The following is a 19,498-nucleotide window of genomic DNA, read 5'->3' on the forward strand; positions in this document are numbered from 1 at the left end:
ATAGGAATTGCGTCAGTTTTGCAAATGAAGAAACTAAGGCTCTGTAAGGTGCAGAAGGTCTTTCTCTGTGCAGAATGTCAGGCGGACTTTCCTTCCACGAAACTGAACCTCTCCAACAGAAGTAGCAGGAGATACGGCACAGATGGATGAGCGCATCCAGGGGATCTATACAGAAATATCCTTTACCGGCGCAAGCAATGAAGGAACCATACCTCCTACGGTGTAGCCCATTGTCATTGATGGGGACGTGCAGCAATTAAATACAGTCAGGTCAGCGCTGCATTTGAAAATTGTCTGCTTGTGGGCCGGACACCCTTGGTGTAACCTATAAAATGCTGTCTACAAAGACTTAGAGAAGGGACTTGTGTGTCCTCAGGGGTGCAATGGTACTGCCAAGGGTCATGTCTGGGCGTGATTTTAGAGTTCCTCCAACCCTCTTTATGGGTAGCAGACCTGATACTCCCCCAGAAGGTTGCAGGGCCGAGGGCCAGACATACCCACCTCAAATCCAGGAGCCCCAGCCTGACGGCCTCTCTCCCCATCAGCTTCACCTGGGATGAGTCTTTAGCTTCTCTAGACCTGGGTCTCACCGGCGATAAGAGAAGGCATATTTCTCACCAAGAAGGCGTGAAAATAATGCTAGCCATTGGTACAGATCACATTGTGCTCCTTAGAAGAACACTTGAACTGAGTTATTTTTAAAATAACTTTTCAAGTTGTTTTAAAAGTTATTAAAAGACCAGTAAACCATAGCTTTCCTCCGTTGTGTGACCCTCATGTCTCTGCATCCTTAAAGACTGCCAGAACTTGAGTTTTCCATTCCTACTTGTGAGAATGCATCTCTTGGAGTTTATGGTAATTTCTGCCCTCTTCACACATTTGGAAAGCAGAGTGAGAGTGCTGCCAATTGATAGTTACCTTGTGGCTTGAACTGGTCAGTCTGAAGGAGTAACTGTGAGAGGTCCCATTAATTTCATTTAGAGTGAGAGGTGGTGCAGCACCAGTGTCGACCTGGGTGTCACGTCCTGCCTGCTCGCCCCCATTGGCAGTGTGTCTCATCCCAGTCTCTGATGCTGAGCATTTCTCCTTCCTATTTATCACAACTTGTACCTTTTGGATTATTTGAAACTTCTCTCTCCGTTTCCTCCATGTTTTCCCCCTCTTTTTCCTTCTTTCTTCTGCCCACCTTTTTCGTTGTATCACCGTTTCTCCCTCTTTCCCTTTCCAATTTCTTCTCAACATTCTACTCAAACACCACGTGTTAGTCCAGAAAGCGATCATGAAAAGACCAAGTCCAGCTGCAGGAACGGCAACACAGCCTCAGCTTGGAGAAAACGGGGGAGAACAAACAACTCATCAGAGATTTACGAAGAGATACCAGAAAGATGGGATTTGCTGTGAGATCTATTTTACAATGAAAATTCTGCTATGAAGAAGAATCTTTTTATTTTTTTCCCCTGATATAGTCTGAATAATTTATACCTAATGCCAAGAAATTATATATAATTAGTCTGGGTAATGTATAATTTCCATTTGATTATATATATTAAGGTGATTAAGGAACTTCAGTTTTTCACTAGTAAATATCTGCCTTCTTTGTTCCATTCTGGCTCTGTAATGACTGTTTGTATCAAGTGCAGGACTCGTGCAGAACTGAAGTGAGCAAGGTTTGAATGCTCTCAACCGAGCTCAGTTGACTGATGTCTGTGAATCTTGGAGGTAATATAAAGTTAGCTACGTTGGGGGGGGGGGGCTGAAGGGAGATTTGCCTCCAGTCTCTAAAACCATCATGTAATTTGGCATGACTTCCAATAAAAAAAAAATTTAAAAGTAATTTTAAAAACCTGAGTAAAACAGTGTAGGTGGAAAGCCATATTTCAAACAAAGTTATTCAATTAAGTACATGACATTACCACCATTTTTAATATTGTATAGAATAAAATGAGACTTTTGGCACTTCAGCTTTAATTAATGATTTCTGTTTTGCTTTTCATAGAGTACTTCTATATGTTTATTACCATATATAGCAGTTTTTCTTTTTCCAGTTAGAGGATAGATTTCATCCTTTATCTTTGCAGGTAGCTGATCCAAGACATTTTTATGTAAATGGATTAATTAATTGGTAGCCTTCAATTGAAACTTAAAAAGAAAGTAATCCTTTTTGAGAGGCATTAACCGTTTTTAAAGCCATAAACAATTCTTCACTTAAGCACCTTGTCACACAACTAGAAATTATTTGACAGCAGTAATCATAATAAAATGCATTACCCCTACCAAATCACCTTTAATTCAAGGTGATTAAAAGAATCTTTTCATTAGAAGACTATGCAGCAACTTTGCTTATAAAACTCGCATTTTTTGGAAACTTAATGGTATTGACGAAACTTTTGAGCAAATGACATCACATGGTAAATGACCAGGGCAGCCTTTGTGAGAAGGCATCCAGCCACAGAAATGTGCTGGGTTCGAGGCAAGACAGCTACACCTGGCTTCCTTGGAGAGCCCTCAAGCCTCCCCGCCTTCCAGCCCTCTGATTTATGCAAATCAGAAAGCTTTGGCGGTCTCCACTTCCTGGCTGGGCCGGCATAATCCACTTCCTTCGGGTTCATGTGACCATGCAAATTCGAGCACTCCTGAATAGTCCCAGAGGGGCTGCGCCTCTCATTATTCCTGCCCCATTCTCTGCGCAGTGCAGGCATTCAGACTCTGAATGGACGAGGGCTTAATTACTCACCACATCTGTCAGATCAGATTCAACTTGAGAATGAAGAGAATCCCAGACAAGCCCAGTCGTTTCTTTGCAATGTTCTTCATGGCCGAGGTCACCCAGCTCTATCTTCTAGGGAATATTTTCCACTCCTTGTTTCATGACCCTTCTGGAAAACAGGGACTCCAGCTTTTGGAGATCCATTACTGGGCCTTTCACATTGTGTGTGGCCTTTACAAATGTTAATTAATCTTCCTGATGATGCACTGAGCCTCAGGGAGCCCTTTATTCCCCCAGGGCTACTGATGACCAGTATGAATGCCAGAAAGTTTTCCTTACTGTTTCCTGACCTACATGCTCCTCTCTCTCTGTGCTCTGCCTCTTTGTCCCCCTCCCCCCAACATGTCTCCCACATGACAGATTGACTACTCACATTACCAGGTCAGCCAGAGTTTGACAAAGTAAAGGCGGATGGTCCCCAAATACAGAATCTGCCTACAAGGAGTAAGGTTCTTGCCAATTAAACATTCCCAAGGCTGTCAGCCCAGGCCAGCCAAGGAAAATGTGCATAATAATGGGTAGGAAGGAGGGTATCCACCAGGAACCAAACAGACAGTTAGTGAAGGGCACTAATATGCCTTTTCCCTTATGTTTCTTTCTGTGTTGCTCTCGCTTGCGTCTAAGAGAAGGTTCTTGTGCAACTCTGGGATATGGGGTTCCATGGACTGCCTTGATATTTTTCTGGGTTCTGTTTTGGTTTTCCTATTATTAATATTATTTTTTTTAAGGTAAAATTCATGTCACATAAAATGAACCATTATAAAGTGTATCCGTTAGTGTTATTCAGGACGTTCACAGTGTTATGCAACCATCGCCACTATCTAATTCCAAATCATTTCATTACCCAAAAGGAAACCCCTCAGCCCCATCTCTATGGATTTAGCTCTCTTGGATATTTCATATAAATAGAATCAATAGAATGTGTGACCTTTTATGACTGTTCTTTTATGTAGCATAATGTTTTTGAGATTTGCCATACTGTTTTACTTTGGCATTTTCTGAGGTGTGTGTGTGTGTGTGTGTGTGTATGATTCTTGCACCATCAGAGTGATTCCTCTTCCTGTGTTCTGTCTTGGATAATCTATTATCATCTCTGGAAGCCTGAGGATCGGCTTGGACCCATCTTCTTCTGTCATCCTAGTGTCTACTTATTCTCTAAGTTCTGTTGAATCCACATCTGAAATACCTCAATCAATGCTCATTTATATTCTTACTGCCCATACCCCTTTTCAGACACCATTCATTGCCCAGCTGGCCTTTCTCATGCACAGATCCCTCTGGTCCTGCTACTGCCCTGCTCAGTGCTTTTCCCTGCTCCTCACCACCTTCAGAACAGGGGTCAAGCTCCTTACAATGTTGTCCAAGGCTGTCCGCAGCTGTTCCTCCACTTCCTTCGCCCTCATTCCCATGCCCGCCTGATACACTGTATCTACCCAACCGTATGAGCCTGCCCCTGGCTTTCTGAGCAAGGTGCACAGTTGCTCTTTCTGCATCCTCTTCCCTCTCCCTAAACTTCCTCGTCCTTCCTCTCCCCACACTGTGAAAATCCATCCCTCCTTCACGATTTATTGCATTTTACCTTCTCACCTTCCTTGACCCGCTGGTCAGATGAATTCTTCCTTTCTCTCTAATCCCATGGCTTTTCATTTATCATATACTAACCGTAACCAGTCTTTAATGAGGGTTCTTTGTAAATCTCTGCCCCTTCCCCACTAACCTCTGATCTTGGTCTTGCCGTACTCATTCCGTGGTATCTCTAGCACCCACCACTGTGTAGGTCCTCAATAAATGTTTTCTTGAATGATTTCTCCAAAGAAAAAATTACAGGCCTGCAAGGAGCCCTGAGTCATGGCTAGAACCACTCTGATGAAGAAGCAACATGGGCTAACATTCAGAATAGTAATTATTTTGATCTTCTATTGAATTTAAAGTTGCCCACAGTGGTTTACCAGTTTCAATTAGCAGAAAATGCAACTTTGCTTTTTTCTCCCCCTCAGATTATGTTCTTCATTACAAATCTCAAGAGTTTAATAGGCAGTTGCCAAAAATCTTTTTGACAAATTGCACAGGAGGCATTTTGGGATTGGGTGATAGAGTTGATTGAATTTAGGCCAAGTTCCGTGCCCTGACATCACTCACAACAAAAATACAGATGTAGGGCTACTCAAAAATTTATCCATTTATTTTATCCCAACCCTCCAAAGTCATCTGTCTTTAAAAATAATCAATTGGATTCTTTTAAAATTAAATGCCAAGTAAACAATGCAAATAAAACTATTTTGTTTGCTGAGAAGTAATTGAAAACCTGCAACTAATTACAAATTGGCAAGCTCTGAGCCTACAAATAGCTGAAACACTCTGCTGATGCATTGTTTACAGCGGGGTTCAAAACTGGTTTCTTTACACCAGCCATCCACAAGTTATTAATCAATACTTTGCCAAGTTCTATACCTCACCTTCAAAAAATGGTAATAAACATTTAATTTTCAATATGGGCTTCATAAACAAAGCTGTTAAAAACTAGAAGAGGAGGTGTAATTGGTTAGAACACATAAAGCCTGTTCTTAAGTTATGTGAATTGGCTTTTCGTTTAAATACACTGTTCTTCCTTGACTACTCAAGAATCCTGCAATTTAGTTGAAATTAATACTCTGTCAGTTTGGTCATTGAGTCCCCTATGGCACTTCACTAATATATTACAAGACCTCCTTAATTGAAATTCTGGAGAAAAGCAACATATAGTATTCATGGACCGCAGAGAGACAGGGATCAAGGAATTTGATTTGCTATTGCTACAAGTTGGTAAAGTTGAATTTATAAATGGGTCTATTTGAGTCATGAAGTTAAATATATAAATATATATATAGGGGCGCCTGGGTGGCACAGCGGTTAAGCGTCTGCCTTCGGCTCAGGGCGTGATCCCGGCATTATGGGATCGAGCCCCACATCAGGCTCCTCTGCTATGAGCCTGCTTCTTCCTCTCCCACTCCCCCTGCTTGTGTTCCCTCTCTCGCTGGCTGTCTCTATCTCTGTCAAATAAATAAATAAAATCTTTTAAAAAAAAATAAATATATATATATAACTTAAATATATATAATATATTGAGTCGTGAAGTTAGATATATAATTATATATTTTTATATGTTTATATATTTTAAATATATATTTAAATATACATAATATAGATATATAGAGATAGATACACACATATATATGTATAAATATATACATACCCTTCCACACCTCTCAGACTCCAATCTTCTACTGCTTTTTCTCTGCCAGCTCCTGGCTCCTTCTTTTTCCTTCAGGTTTCAGTTTAATGTCACTCCTCAAAAAGACTTTTCCCATCCACCTTACTTAATATATTATACTTTATTCTCTCTCTTCATTTATTTCCTTGATTATTGTGAGATGCCTCCATTGGCTTACAAGCTATGCAAGGACAGATACCTTTTTTATCTTTTTCACTACTCGAACCCTGAATAGTACCTGACATATGGTTAGTTCTCAATAAGTATTAGATGGAGGGATGGATGGATGGATGGATGGCTGGATGGGTAGATGGTGGGTGGAAGGATGGATGGATGGATGGGTGGATGGATGGATGGGTGAATGGATGGATGGATGGTGGGTGAATGGATGGATGGATGGATGGCGGGTGGATGGTGGATGGAAGGATGGATGGATAGATGGGTGAATGGATGGATGGATGGTGGGTGAATGGATGGATGGATGGTGGGTGGATGGTGGGTGGATGGTGGATTGATGGGTTTATGGTGGGTGGGTGGATGAGTAGGCTGATGAATAGCTAGAATAAAGGGGTGAATGAAGGAATAAAGCTATGTTGGTTGGGACAAGCAGCAGAGTTAAGACAAATCAAATGCTAGGAAGGGCATGACTCTAAAATCAGCTCCTATGATAAGAAGCCAAAGCCTGTTCTCAATTCCAAATTTGGAGACATCTCTCTAGATCGTGATGCATTCAGAGGTGAGAAATGGTGACAAAGGTGACAAGGTGACATTATGAATTCTCTTCAACTTTCACAAGGGTTGTTCTACAAAAAAATGATGAGATCTGTCTCTGTGGCCCCAAGGCTTGACCCTGGACCAGTGGGTGGAAATAATGGGACCACATATTGTGGCTTATATTGAGAAAACTTTCTCACTGAGAGAGCTGCTCTGAGTGGAAAATGAGCAGCGAGATGATGTTGGACACTAGTGTTCATACATACAGTGCTGAGATATTTGGCAAAGATGCTTATCATAAGGGATATAGGCATCAGGTGTGCTGTGGTTCTAGATGACTTGTCTGGCCCCTTCCCACCCTGAAGCTCTATGATTCTATAATGATCAAAAGAGAAACCTGCTCAATAGTGGACCATTATTTTTAAAAGCAGAAATTCCAATGAGATGTGGATTATTCATTTTGTCCCATAAGGAGATAACTAAAAAAAATGATAAAAATGACTGAAAGAAAATGTTCTAGCAAAATAATAGGGCTGAATTTTTAAAGTCTCTTTCCTATCTTCTGTTCCCTGGGATGCCTTAGACAGGGCATGCAGTATTTTAGGTATATTGTGAGCAAGAAGCCTGCATTCCCAGGGGGTGGCAGGGACGGCACATAAGGTCTCAATCCAGCTCTGTGATCTCCAGGCAGAGCCTCTATGTGGGAAACACAGTGGTACCTCCAAAATAGAACAAGAGTACCCCATCCATGTGAAGATGACTGGCAAGGTCACTGAGACCTACAGTAATCTGGCAAATTAAAGCTGCCTGTGGCCGCCTGTCCTTTCAGGACATACTTCTGGGGATAAAAAAAAAAAAAAAGTACAAATTGATTTTCTGTTGCTGAGTCATTTTCCTTGCAGTTCTTTTTGTTTTTCCTATTTATTGTTAGTTTGATACCTGAGCCATGGAATTCCAGTGGGTGTGAGGTAGAGAGCCCAAGATGGAGGGAGATCTAAACATGGAGGTGTAGGCCTCCTGCAACTTCACAAATGTCCAGAGATCAAGATTCATGTTCTGTCTGGTTAATGAAGTTTGGATTATTCACTCCATCACAATCCAGTTCTTTCCCTCACTAGTTGTTGGCATGATTGGATCCTAAGAATGGGGTATGGAAGGGATTTCACTTCCTCCCCTGGTATCTAGCCAGTCTGAGTCATTGTCTTACACGGGAGGCCTGAGTGGGGCCATGGAAAGCAGAGTGGTCACTGGCAAAGCTCCCCTGATGTTCTCTGTTCCTGAGCCTCCCTTCATCTAGGGAGAGCTCACTCATCTTTCAGGGCCCAGCTGAAACGGCGCCTTCTCTTTGGAGTTCTCCCAGGCCCTCAGGCAGAACACCCGTTCTTTCCAGAACAGCCTCCTCATTCCCCTTGATCTCACGTTTATCAGTTCATGTTATAGGTTCTTCTGCAGATGTGGCTCTCCCCTGGGTCCAGAAGAACCTTGAGGGCAGGGATTGTGTTCCCTTTCTCTTATAGCTCCAGGATTTAGCACAGTTCCGGCACATCATAGGTTCTCCATGAATGCCTGATGAACTGGGGGGGGGGAATGACTAGGCACCTCAAATATTAAAGGAATTGATATTTCACGGATGGAGAGTAATCAAGACGTGTGAAGTTCAATATGAAACTAATCTTTTCTCCCCTATCCTGATTAAGTAGTGACAGTTTCTTCCTCTCATGAGCCACCTGGATCTTAATGGTTATTTTATTACAAGGTTGCTGAGTTTACAAGATGACAGAACTGTGTTTACCTTGGACTTGTGGCTGTCCTCTACTAAGAAGCTTTCAGCAGAGCCTGGGAGTCAAGTTATGGCATTGTGGGCAAGAAGCCAGTAGGGAAAGCCTGGGGAAAAAAACCTCATGGATTAGAAATGCTTTATCATCTGGTCCCTGAATCTTACGGAATTAAGCAATGACCAGCCAACTTCTCCCACAGTGAGGCCTCACTGTGTGTTCCAAAGCCTGAACTTGCTCTGAATGGGCTCTGGATTCCCAGCGCAGCATGCAGCCCCTCAGGGTCAGGGGCCACCATGCCGCCAATCAGCCAAGGCAGGTGGAATGTTGCACAGCTGCACCCCTGGTTGCATTTTCCAACACCTTCCTATCCCATGATGATCGGTCATTGGCAAGCTATTTCTGCCACCTTGTCATACTTGTCTGGGGTCTTAGTGGCTGTGTGTGTGGAAAGACTATCTCCAGTCCTTTTTTTTTCTCAGGACAAGCTCAACTTCACTTCCTCTGGCCTTATCAGACCCTTTGTTTCCAAAACCGTTACTCAGCCACTTGGGGAGTTAAACTCAATTCCTCCCTCCCTACATCCTCCCAGCTGAAAGTAATGAGAAAAACAATGGACCATGGTGTGGATGTCCATCTTCCTGTTCTCCCCAGTCTACCATGACTGAGAGGGATAAGGCCGTAGAATTTTGTCAGCTGCATTTCGTACTTCTGGTGGGTGTTTGGCCATCCCTGCTTCAAGCCCAGCTTAAAGAAACATATGGGCCCAGATTATTCATTGCTACAGATATGGAACTTTCCCATGTTAAGAGACTTAACAGATGAAATATGGTTTTCTGAACCTCTTTTCATTTACCGTCAAAACAACAAGTGATGTCTTGTCTTTCAACAGAGACGCTCTTTTCACTCAGCTACTCAACAAAGAATGTACCGTTGTCTTTGCTGTAGATTTTTATTTTATTTGTAAATTGTGCGTGCTGCATGCTACGGAATACTGAAAAGCCATACACCCTGGCTTGTTAGCTGACACACAGTATGTGTGATTACAAATTGTTTGACTAACAGTGGACTATTGAACTGCCATCCAGATGTGAGTGGAGTTAACTGTGGGAATGTCCACAAAGGAGGATTATCTTCCTTGTTGCTGGGTCCAAGCCCCCTAGAAAGTGGAAACATAAGCATGGAAGCTATCCCAATAGCACAGTAGCTACAGATGGCTCTTCAGAAGCCAAATTAATAATTTCATTTAAATTACATAATGCAATTAAGACTTAGATTGTTCTCCTAAGGTAAATCATGCAAAGAAAATGCCAAACAAAAACAAAAGAAGCTACAGCTTTGAGTGGCCTTTGGGAACATTTTAATCGTTTTGTGTTTTGAAATGTCTAGAAATTCCGAACACTGTAGATTCAAGATAAGACCCTGATCGTCCACGGTCTCTGGGCTGTCTTCTTTTGCGCATTCTGTTTCCTGTACTTCCTTCCATCCTCTCTGCCATCCAAGATATCACAACCATAGAACGGTTACCATTCCTAGTACTGCTGGTGGGAAAACAATGTAGAAATTCTCTGTGAACATTTTGTTTAAAAAGTATTTCAGCCACAGTGAGACATCACTTCACACCTGCTAGGATGGCTAAAACAAAAAAGACAGACAATAACAAGTGTTGACAAGGAGATGGAGACATCAGAACCCTCATGCAGTGCTTGGGAGATGGTAAAAGGATGTGGCCACTTGAGAAAACAGTAAAAATGGAACTGTTGCATGATCCAGGATTTCTTCTCCCAGGGATAGACACTCGAGAGAAGGGAAAATACACGTTCACATAAAAACTAGTGTGTGAATATTCATAGTAATGTTATTCATCATAGCAGAAGTAGAAACAACCCAAATGGCCATCAACTTCTGAATGGATAAATAGATGCAGCATATTACTCAGCCATAAAAAGTAATAAAGCTGTGAAAACATGCTAAGTAAAAGAAACCAGCCCCAAAAGACCAGGTGTTGTGGAAATCCACTTGTATGAAATGTCCAGACTTTGCAGCGACAGAAAGTAGATTTCTAGTTGCCTAGAACTGGAGGGGTTGAAGAAAAATGGGGAGTGGCTGCTAACGGGTATAGGATTTCTTTCTAGAATGAGGCAAATTTTCTAAACTTGATTGTGGTGGTGGTTGCACAGCTTGTTAAGTACACTGAAAGCCATTGAATTTTGTATTTTGTGTGGGTAAACCACCTGGTATAGGAATTTAACCTTAATAAATCTGTTTTAAAATGAAGGCAAACAAAGGCATTTTTAAGTAAAATTTTTAAAAGGTAATTTGAAGGTGATTTTTTTTCTTAGAAAATCATGCCTCGAATTAGAATATCTTCAGAAATCACATATCTGAGCTTCTTCGGAAGCATGAGAAAGAAGGGGAAATGGTTTTAAATTTAATAGCTTATATCCTTTTTTTTTCCCCTGGAATGAAAGATCTGTTACTTGTTCAACAGTGTCAACGCTTCCTATCTCTAGCTGGAATCTACAGCAGTAAGTTGGCACCCAGCCATCAAATACCTAGATTTACCTTTGTGCGATAAAACTCCCTTTAGCAATGCATATTGAAATTTATCATTTTGAACCTATTTTAAATTCTGTGGCAAGCAAGTAAAACAAAATTTAAATCATGAAACATCAACCAAGTCAGAGAAAGCAAAGAAACGAATAGGAAATCCTCTCTATTCTGTTCACACTCCACTTTCTATAGTTTAATCTAAAGAAAAATGTGGAATTTCCTGCAGAGTGATTAATAGGCCAGTGTGGTGACATACAGGAACTCTGAGCTTGACCTTGCAGGTAAAGGCTAACTGGTATGTTAAGTTGATTACACAATTTCCTCTAAATAAGTTGACAAGTGGTTTGCACAGTTGCCTTGACTTTTGCCCTTATAAATGCACACTTATAAATGACTTGCTTTTTTAGCTAAAGCAATCCTTATTTTAGATGGGACATGTGTTAAGTAAACAGCCTGATAGGGAACCCTAGTTTCTGAGCCTTCCTAGTCAGGTCAGATTATCAGAGTTGCTAGGGGACAAGAGTTTGGAGAGCCTGAAACTCCGTTTTGAGATCTGACTGTGTTCATAGCGTGTAAGAAACCCAAAACTGGGGCACCTAGTGGTTTAGTCGTTAAGCATCTGCCTTCGGCCTAAGGCGTGATCCCAGGGTCCTGGGATCGAGCCCAACATCAGGCTCCCTGCTCCGCTGGGAGCCTGCTTCTTCCTCTCCCACTCCCCCTGCTTGTGTTCCCTCTCTCACTGGTTGTCTCTCTCTCTGTGTCAAATAAATAAATAAAATCTTAAAAAAAAAAAAAAAAGAAAGAAAGAAACCCCAAATTGTCTTACGTCTTCTAAGTATGTAGTAGACTTAGGAAGGTGATTCCACACATGGCCAGAAACGCTCTAGGAGTGGAAGCTGCTAAATAGTTTGCAGTAAATAACTAGGGGGCTTAATTCTGGTGTGCTAGTGTTTTCTCGGGGGGTCAGGTCTCCAAGAAAATACAGTCTCTGGTATTCCTTCAAAAATGTCATGGAGAAAGGTTTCTAGTTAGCATTTCTGTTCTGTGATCATTTTCACAGGAAGAAAATGTAGTCCTTTCATCATCTAGAGAATATAGTTTATTGAGATATTTTTGTTTACAGATGTACTCCATCCCTCTATTTAAGGGGCAAGTTCCAAAAAGCCATTATAAATGAACAGGAAATGTAGTTTCAGATGATAAATCAAAATGCTGCTTAGGAAAATAACTGTTCGTTTGTGGATTTATAAGTCAAGTACCTTTATTGAACCTAATATATCCTGATTTGATAAGTGAAAAAAGCTTTGCTAACATTGTTGATTTAGCTGAGATCTATTTGTGTGTGTGTGTCTCTTCCTGAATGAGTTAAGCATTTGGAGAATGAATTGATTTTTATTTGTATATACAAAGATAATACCGTTTATGCTTTCCAGGTCTAGAATATGACAAGGCTTGAGCTCATCTGAAAAACAGAACATTATTAGGACTCAGAGGTTAAATTTACCATCCCGCCATCAAGTCCATGAACATTCCTCTGAAACAATGTGCAGACCCATTATAAATCATCTTCATTCACGTTAACTCTTATATAAGATGAAGCTCGTCAACCTGAAAATGTTTACTACTTGCCAGAGATGACTCACTCAGTAATCTTTTTATTTATTTCATTATTTCACTCAGCCTTCTGTAGGTATTTGTAACAAAAAGGATTGCTATCCACTTTCTGGCTGGCTGTGTGCTTGGACGAGGGCTGGAGCTGAGCTGTTCTGCCATGGGGCTTCTCATTGCAAGTTGTCAATACTCACTAACCATTAACTATTAACGACAACATCCTCAGCACTGTTTCTGAGCCATTTCACTTCCTCCCCAGCTGGCTGGCGCCCGTTAGATGGACACATGGGGCAGGGGGAGCCCTCTCTGCTTGTGGAAAGTCAAGATCTCCTGAGGTCTGGCTTTCAACTCTGCACAGCAAACCCCAGTTTCATGATCTTCTCACCCCAGTGGAATAGAGAAATTTCTCCTACCTGTCAAGGGTCTCTCTCTCAAGGGAGTACTCTCTTAAAAAATAAAAAATAAGGGGCGCCTGGGTGGCACAGCGGTTAAGCATCTGCCTTCGGCTCAGGGCGTGATCCCGGTGTTATGGGATCGAGCCCCACACATCAGGCTCCTCTGCTATGAGCCTGCCTCTTCCTCTCCCACTCCCCCTGCTTGTGTTCCCTCTCTCGCTGGCTGTCTCTATCTCTGTCAAATAAATAAATAAAATCTTTAAAAAAAAAATAAGACTTCTAGTATATACATTTTCTTCTTACATATTGACTCGACAGTTCTAAACATAACCCAGCGCTCACCACAGTAAGGGCAGCCATTATCTGTCACCATCCAACATTGCTACAATGGCACTGACTCTATTTCCTGTGCTACACTTGTTTTTCATCTCCATGACTTAGTTCATTTATAACTGGAAGTTTGTACCTCTTAATCCCCTTTATCTATTTTACCTCATCTATTTTTTGTTTTTCTTAAATATTTATTTATTTATTTTGAGAGAGAGAGAGCACGAGCAGGGGGAGGGGCAGAGGAAGAGAGAGCATCTCCAGCAGACTCCCTGACTGAGTGCATAGCCTGACGTGGGGCTCAATCTTAGGACTCCAAGATCATGACCTGAGCCAAAACCAAGAGTCGGACACTCAATTGACTGAGCCACCCAGGCACCCCTATTTTACATTTTTAATCAAATATTTCAGAAAGGAAAAATACAGGACATGATATAATGAACACCCTTCTTCTTGGCACAAGCTTAAGAATTAATATTTTACAAATACAAAGGAAGCCTCTCTTCAACCTCAGGAAAAGTTTATAAGACCAAGTTTGCAGCACCTTGAAGAAATCGAGATAAAATATTGAGACCTGCCGTGTGAGAGGAAAGCAAGATGATGCCTGTGGAGGGAGAATGCACTTTTCTTTAGTTGGATTGCATTTTTTATAGCCCAAATATTTGACCCATAAGAAATCACTGATATTCAATTATTTTCAGCCTTCAAAGGGGACAGTTTATGTGGTCAGCCTCTTAGCAGGGAGACAAATGTCCATTGCACATTGCAGAGGAAACCAAGCCCACATTTTCTCTTGTCTAGATCATTAGCTGAGCCTCAGAATAGGCTTCCCGGCTTTGTTTCCCAACCCCTTCCAGCTGAGGCTCCTCCAGTCTCTCGCCAGGAGTGTCTGTCTGTGGTCGAGCTCGTACTACAAGCCGGCTCCCTTGCGGACACTGCCACTCCACATCTCAGCCTCACAAGGAGCTATGAGATAGCCAGGGGCAGATCCACGTTTTGTGGGATCTGCGGCTCATACAGTTTGGGATACCCTGCGGAGGAGAGGTGAAGTTCAAAATCAGTTATGAAAGTTAATGCTTGTTTGGGTCAAGAAAAGAAAGCACAACAGAACTTTTTAAAACAGGCAAATACTGCAAACACCACAAAGTCCAGAAAAATCACATAATTTTATTACCTGACTGCTTGACAGACATTTAGAATTCTTTTTTCTGTATATATTTAGTTGCATATTCTTTGGCCGTTTCTTCCATATAACAATTGTTTCATAATAGCATTTTCTATGGAGAGAATAGAAAGATACTTCGGTCTTTCCTCTAACACACTTGAGCTAAACCTGTTTATTATTAAAAGTATTTTAAAAGTTTCTTTTTGCTTCAGAGCTCAAAATTAGAAAGGTGATAGAAGTTTTTAAGATTGTTATCAAGCACTTTTTTCCCCCAGATACGAGCTGTGGGATTTGGAATGTTTTCCATAGACCAGCTCTTGGCTCCATTTTTTTTTTTTCTCTATTCCTCACAGACCTCTAGCACCAGGGTCTTAAGACATGTTCATGTCACAGTATGACCTCAGGCCCTGCCCCTTCATGTCCCAACACTAGACGAGTTGACCATTACCAGCCCAGGACAGCTAGCAATAATTTAATCAAACATGGAAATGACTGCAAAACCTATCCCACTGCATTCAAAGTAGATTATTTCCAACTCATCCTCCCCTTAGCTGGATCCCGGAAATGCCCACAGCCACCCCCGTCCTCCCCAATGTAAGAGAGAGTCAGAGGGGCGCCTGGGTGGCTCAGTCGTTAAGCGTCTGCCTTCGGCTCCGGGCGTGATCCCAGAGTCCTGGGATTGAGCCCCACATCAGGCTCCTCTGCTGGGAGCCTGCTTCTTCGTCTCCCACTCCCCCTGCTTGTGTTCCCTCTCTTGCTGGCTGTCTCTCTCTCTGTCAAGTAAATAAATAAATAATCTTTAAAAAAAAGAGAGAGAGAGTCGGAGCAGAAAGAGACAGTTAATGGATGGATTGCAGTTAGTGTGTCTTGTTTTTACACGTTGTACAAGATATTTGACCAAGTGAACGTATTTCTGGGGCCTTTGGAAGGAGGCAAGACAAGTAAGGGACTGACCCGGAAGGCAGTAAGGGAATGAGAAGCTGCATTCACTTCATAGGGAACATGCTCAGGGTCACTCAGGTAGCAAGTGACAGAGCTAGGATTTGAACCCAGTCTTTAAAGGACAAACTTTTATCGACTAAATTGTATTAATTCATGTCTTATTTTACAAAACCTTTCCTCTCCATATGCCAGTTTAGAGCTCAGCATATAGACATTGGTCAACATTGACTATATGAAAAGTAGACATCCAGATCTCGAAACAGATTTGCTATCTTCTAATCACCCATGGGCCAACTTCTTTTAAGACTCCAGAATTCCTGTTTGAAACAAATTTTAGCATGATATAGAATTTCAGATAACTCTGTATTAAACAAAACTCACTGCCTCTATCCAACCATGTTCTAAAACTCATGGTGCTCCTCGTTCAGTGGGAATATTTTTCAGTCTGCCCCAAGAGCTGATAAATATAGTACAGTATGCTCTTAATGTTAATTCTGGTGTCCTAAGAGCCAGAGTTTGGAAATGGTGGGACAGTCCCAATTAGAAGGGGGACAGCCAGCAGAGGCTCTGCTCTCAATGCCCTGGCACCTGCAGAAGAAAGGTTTTCTCCGATAAACCTTCCAATGTCTGTATCCCTCGGTTACGCACATGGGCGGAACTCTCTCTCAGAACAAGTGTGTTTGCCAAATCATAGGGTAAAGTATCTTACAAGTCCACTTGTTCCAGAAGAAAGACAGGATAAGGGAAGTGGCAGAGGCAGTGATAGGAAAGGAGTTTTTCACACTAACAAGTGTGAACCGATAAGCCTGACCCGTAAGGCAAATGTTGAGGGTCCTAAGTGTACCTCTCATGCCAAAATTAGCTGAGCAAATTTGATTTGGCTTTCCATTTTATAATGGAAAAAAATTCCTAGAGAGAAAGAAAATTCACCGTTTATTGCAATGATGAATGACAGATTTGACTGCTTATCTGCTAGACTTTTCTACTAAATAAGTCGATGGAATCACTTTCTAAGATGCCTGAAATCTAAGGCATGCCGTGATTAAAATATAGTAAAAAGTAATATTTCAGTCCTTACTCTGCTTCAGTCCCTGGGCTGGGTGTGTTTACACTGTTTATTTCATTTCACCCTCATAAGAACCCAGTGAGGCTGGTTCATTTTACAGATGGAGGATATGAGGCTCAGAGAGATTCAATCACTTACCCAGCCTGGTCACACCGCCAGCAAGTGGCAGAGGCCAGATTTGAACCACGGCGGCCAACTTGGAGCCTGCACGCTTACCTGCTCTGTTGTACACGGAGCGATCCATGTGCATCCTATTCCTGTCTCCCTGATCACCCGGACCCCACCTCCCTGAACAGTTCCCGGGGGGGGGCATGCTTTGAGAAACTCTCTGAATGTTACCTTATAATACATGCAAAACAAACAAGGGCTATTGTATCATCTACCACAAGTACCCTTATTAGCTCATTTTTTTCCTCTTAGGGTGTCTAGAATAAAACATAAGAACATTGGCAAGGGAGCAAAATAAATATTTATTGATCCCTGAAAGCATTGATACATGTTTGATTCTTCTTCACCCCCATTTGGAAGCCCAGGCTCTGCAAAAAGAAACCCTGAATGAGGATTAAAGAGAGTGTGGCTGCTTCTTTCTGGCAAACTCAGGTTACTGTGAGGTATCTTTGGTCGTATCTGAGAGGCTGAAACAGTTTTCAGGATGTTACCCATTTATACCTAAAAACTCTGCCAGGAAGATTTTGACAAGTTCTCAGGAGAGGCAGCCTATTCCCATGGTCCAGCGGTAGGGTGTGGTGGCAATTCAATACCAGACCAAGGGTCCTGGCAGGGGAAGTACTGATCTGGGGCTCATAGTCACATTGGAGAGGAAGTGATGGGCCAAGGCCAAGATGACAGGATGGAACCTCAGGAGAATATGTGGCTCCAACCCCATCATTGTGTACATGGGGAAACTGAGGCCCAGGGAGAGGAAGTGACCTACTGCAGATTACTCAGCTAGTGTGGTAAAACCAGCACTAGTATTCCTTCGAAGACACCCTTCCCACCATCATTGCTGGCATGCCCGCCTCAGGGCAACATCACGCAAGCAGGCAGGCGCCTTCCGTGGTACATCATAAATACTTCATGTCAGTTTGTCATCCAGTGATCCGATTTGGGGTTGCATTTGAAATTGTACTGAGAAGACCGATTACCAAGAGAGGTGATGCCCTTTTTTCCCAGCTGCTTAGATTCCCAGCATATAGCAATAAAAGAACGATTTAAATGAAGATTTTAAGGTGATGGGGATTAAGGAGTGCTTGTGATGAGCTCAGGGTGATGTGTGGAAGTGTTGAGTCACTCACTGTATTGTACACCAGAAACTAATATAACACCATATGTTAACTAACTAGTAGAATTAAAATAAAAACTTAAAAAGAGGGGCGCCTGGGTGGCACAGCGGTTAAGCGTCTGCCTTCGGCTCAGGGCGTGATCCCAGTGTTCTGGGATCGAGCCCCACATCAGGCTCCTCTGCTATGAGCCTGCTTCTTCCTCTCCCATTCCCCCTGCTTGTGTTCCCTCTCTCGCTGTCTGTCTCTGTCTCTGTCAACTAAATAAATAAAAATCTTAAAAAAAAAAAAACTTAGAAAGAAAAGAAAAATAAGTAAATAATTTTATTCCTACAGTTGGTGACTCATCTGTAGTAATCCATGTTATTATATTACCTGAGCCAATCAAGTTTTTTCCAGATTTATATTCCATAGCAGAGAGGCAGGGAGATTGCACAGCAAATTCTTCATTGCATGTTCTGAAAGGAAGAAACGTTCTGGATGGCTGTACACATGTACAAGTATTTCACACAGATGACACTTGTTACTCTTTTTCTCTTGGAGGTAACTTATTTCACTAAATATACTTGGGAAGAGTTAGGAAAATCAAACTGTTGTTCACATCAATCTAGCTTTGTCCATAAGACATTTTTTTAGAAAATGCTTTTATCTTATGTACTTTAAATATATGCTTATAAAAACCTTGAGAGTGGGGCTCCTGGGCTCAGTTGGTTAAGTGGCTGACTCTTAATATCGGCTCAGTTCATGATCTTAGGATCCTGAGATCAAGCCTCCCATCAGGCTCTCTGCTCAGCGGGGAGTCTGCTTGAGATTCTCCCTCTCCCTCTGCCCTACTCCCCACTTACTCTTGCTCTCTCTCAAATAAATAAAATAAATCTTAAAAAAAAAAAAGCCTTGGGAGCAGCAAATTTATCTTACTCAAATTATGGAAACATCCACCAGATAACCCAATTAGCAAAGTCAGTCTTCACTGTTAAAACCACCAAAGTAGACTCATTTTCTGATAGAAAATGTTGGACTTCGTTGTTACAATTTTAATAAGTGTGTTTTGTATGTGTCCCAGGGACAACCAGGTCACTTCTGAGTTCTGATTCTAAGGTAGGTGGGAAGACTTAGGTAGATGTATAGAACACAGAGCTTCAAGCCCCTCTGCGAACTTGTCACATGAGGGACACAAGGTGCTGCCACTATCACTACCTCCCACTGATGCTATCTTTGCTTTGTCTACACGAGACTCAGGAAAGTTATAGTCTTTGAAAATAAGTTGGGAGATGGGAGAGGTGAAGTCATTACATTCTCGGTGGGCAAAAATTGTCAAAATTTGCACCACTTGACAATATTAACTAAATTCAGACCATCCCAACAGAGGCCAAGCATCGTGCTTCCCTCTTACCAGAAATATGTGTAAGCAGGAGGAAACTCAAAACTCCAGCCCATTCTCTGGTCCTTGACTAAGAAGTAGCTACTTACAGAACAAGTTCACATGACCTCTGTGTTTGCCATTAAGGAGATTTTTATGGCCCAGGGCAAAGCAGCTCAGTGAAGTGGGAGAAGGCAACGGAGGAAAGATGGTAGAGAAAGAACTGCTTGGATCTCAGGGATGTTCTCAAAAGTTTGGTTCCCGCAAAGAACACATAACGGGAGTTAGGGATC

General features: G+C 42.0%; 1 protein-coding gene across 5 annotated transcripts in view; it reads left to right on the plus strand.

Annotated features, from left to right (window-relative positions):
- The window catches only part of VTI1A (vesicle transport through interaction with t-SNAREs 1A), a 368,766-nt gene that overhangs the window by 270,460 nt on the left and 78,808 nt on the right, over window positions 1–19,498 (plus strand). The gene's annotated exons all lie outside the window — the stretch shown is intronic.

This window comes from Ailuropoda melanoleuca, chromosome 6, assembly GCF_002007445.2.
Source record: "Ailuropoda melanoleuca isolate Jingjing chromosome 6, ASM200744v2, whole genome shotgun sequence".
In the NCBI taxonomy this organism is placed as follows: domain Eukaryota; kingdom Metazoa; phylum Chordata; class Mammalia; order Carnivora; family Ursidae; genus Ailuropoda; species Ailuropoda melanoleuca.